The sequence below is a fragment of the Podarcis tiliguerta genome (assembly GCF_965153285.1).
Source record: "Podarcis tiliguerta genome assembly, chromosome: 9".
Taxonomy (NCBI): domain Eukaryota; kingdom Metazoa; phylum Chordata; class Lepidosauria; order Squamata; family Lacertidae; genus Podarcis; species Podarcis tiliguerta.
The window spans coordinates 41612187-41615104 of record NC_139542.1 but is presented as its reverse complement, the minus strand read 5'-3'; the positions used below and the strand labels follow the sequence as shown (position 1 = coordinate 41615104).

Sequence of the window (2918 nt, the reverse complement as noted above, 5' to 3'; positions counted from 1 at the left end):
GAAGGATCACAATTTCTCCCACCTGCAGGATGAAGTTGTGTTGTCAAGTACCTCAACATTCTGTCTTGTTATTTCCATTTCATTCTGAGGCATATGTTGAACCAGCCTCACACATTCCTTCAGAGGAAATGGAGAAGCAACAGCTTGACTTGAAAGCCTCAGAAGGTTTGTGTACCCATGTTATCACCAGCTGTTATCGGAAATTAAACAATGTCTGTGTTTTGAATTCTCTCTTTACTATTACTCATTATATAGTACAACACAAGAAGTACAAATGCCCACCATCTGCGGTTTCCCTCCCTCATTTAAAATACTGTTTATTGAAAATGATCATGAGTGGACCAGACAGAAGACTTTGCTCTTCCTGGTCGTCTCCGAGGACTTAAAAGGCAGGCCCCATCTGTTCTCCTTTCCTCAGACCCTTCCAAGATTTGATTTTCATTAAAAATATTTTATTTATGGGAAATGATTCGGACTTGGTTGAGATGAGCAACTTGATCATAAATAACTTAAACAAATTATATGCTCCAAAAATAGCAGCTTATGTCTTGATCAACCCCATTGCCTACCCCTCAACTGCCCTGATTAAATTGAGACATCCCATCGTGAGGTCACAGTCTCATGCGTTTTGCCCCAAAATATGTGTTTTAGGGCTCAGTGATCTCACGCAGGTCATGTGAGTCATGTGGGAGTGCAGCTGGGAAGGTGCACATTCCAGTTTTTGGCCTCGATATGTTGGAGTGCAGGATCAGCAGCATAGACTCTTTGCTATGCCTTAGGCTTGAAGTCCAACGTGGACATAAAGATGTGATTCTGTGTTCTTGGGATACACAGAGAGGTTGCACAGAGGGAGAAGACTTGACAGCAACTAAGGCTAAAACTTGGGCTTAGATAGGCATGTAGTAGATCCAAAAGTGTGTTTAGGTGAGCCGGCATGATGACCAATGAGAGGAGGTTAAAATGAGGAAATGAAAGGGGATTGGATAAATTCCAGCTAGGTGTGCCTGGGCATTGGGGAGGGGTTACAGGAGAGAAGACCCAGTAATATGGCAGGGAAGGGTCTGCTAAGATGTAGATTGGGGCATGTAAACAAGGATGATTCAACTGGAAGATTTATCTTATAATGCTCTTTCTGAATGTATTTATCTTTCAAGAACAATAACTATACCAAGTGTCGTCCTGGTGACTCATGCTGTTTTTCTTGCATATGCCTAGTGTTCATCAGTATGCGGATGATACCCAGCTCTACCTCTCTTTCAAATCAGAACCAGTGAAGGCGGTGAGGGTCCTATGTGTCTGGAGGCGGTTTGGGGATGGTTGGCAGCTAACAGATTGAGGTTGAATCCTGACAAGACAGAAGTATTGTTTTGGGGGGGACAGGAGGCGGGCAGGTGTGGAGGACTCCATGGTCCTGAATGGGGTAACTGTGCCCCTGAAGGACCAGGTGCACAGCCTGGGAGTCATTTTGGACTCACAGCTGTCCATGGAGGCACAGGTCAATTCTGTGTCCAGGGCAGCTGTTTACCAGCTCCATCTGGTACGCAGGCTGAGACCCTATCTGCCTGCAGACTGTCTAGCCAGAGTGGTGCATGCTCTAGTTATCTCTCACTTGGACTACTGCAATGCACTCTATGTAGGAACCTGGACTCCTCCCAGCTGCCCTCATTGCTGAAGCCTCACTTACTGGGGTTGAGTTGTGGGAGCTTCCAGCAAGTTCTCATGAGAACTTTCTGGAAGCCGCTGCCATGACACCCTAGTGAAAGGAGTGGGTGGGGTAATGTGGGATTCTGTCACCTGAGGCAGCTGCTTCCGCATGCCTAATGGGTAGGCCATTTCTATCTGCATCTATATTTGTGTAAAATTTCTGGTTTATGGAGACAGTTTGTCTCTGGAGCTCAATGCAGGGGCTTTTAGATGCATAAATAATCATTTGGTGACCTTTTGATTAACAATCATTTTGCCTTATTATCGTAATTGCAACCTAGCTCCCGGGTAGTCCATCAGTCAACTTCCTGGATACTCTGACCTCACTGACAAGAAGGCCAAGCATAGAGAAATCAACTACAAGACTGGATGTAACATCAAGAAAGAATGGTCATTCCCATGTTCCTGTGCTTTAGCCAAAGCAATCTTTGGTTTGCCCCAAACACAAAATGGAAGCTAACAGCAAAAGCCTTGTAACAGCATTTCCATTCATGAAGGTTGGTTTTGTGTGTTATTTTACTGGTACATCCATGCATGCGTGAAAAATAGTAAAACACCACACACAAAAGGATCTTGATGCAGTCACATGTATGTACAATTGCTTTTCCTTTTCCTTTTGCAGTGTTTTATCAGAGCAAAATAGACGAGGAAAGATTCACAAATGCATGATAGGAACTCAAAGAGGCAGCAAATTCCACATGTACTGCATTCAATACAAAATTTAAAGGGGGAAAAAGAACAATGAAGGATTCCTAATGCATCAGTTCCACTTTGGAAACAAGATGAGATAATTCAGAACTACAGGGAAACACCTGAATGAGAAGATCGCTGAAAGCATCACAAGTTACTAGCAGCCTCTCTTGCCAAAGTGTTCATAATTCAGATTATTCATAATGCATCACAGCTCTTGTGCATAAGGACTCTTTTGTAAGTCAAAGCAGTTAGTCATACAAGTTCTCTGGAGAAATGTTAAGGCACCAAGAGAGAAAGCAAACAGGTAAGTAGTCTAGGTTTATTCTATGTCCTTTAGCTGGTTGTGATGGTTTTTTCTCCTCCCTCCACTGTAGTCAGAATCAGCAGTTGGTTGCTTCTGAAGTTAGAGAAGTAGATATATTCAGCATTCAGAGGAGAAGCATGGAGAGAGGATGTAATGCAGTTGACAAGTAAGGAATCTGTTTTTGCAGAAGCTGCCTAGATACTTTTAAAAGAACTTT

The 2918-nt window shown here is 43.3% G+C and overlaps 1 long non-coding RNA gene across 1 annotated transcript; it reads left to right on the top strand.

The window, feature by feature from the left end:
- Positions 1-683: 683 nt before the first annotated feature.
- LOC310685434 lies at positions 684-2695 on the top strand. The gene is made up of 3 exons (XR_014515251.1): positions 684-924; positions 1986-2201; positions 2327-2695. It is a non-coding gene; the product is annotated as an uncharacterized lncRNA (long non-coding RNA).
- Positions 2696-2918: the final 223 nt, after the last annotated feature.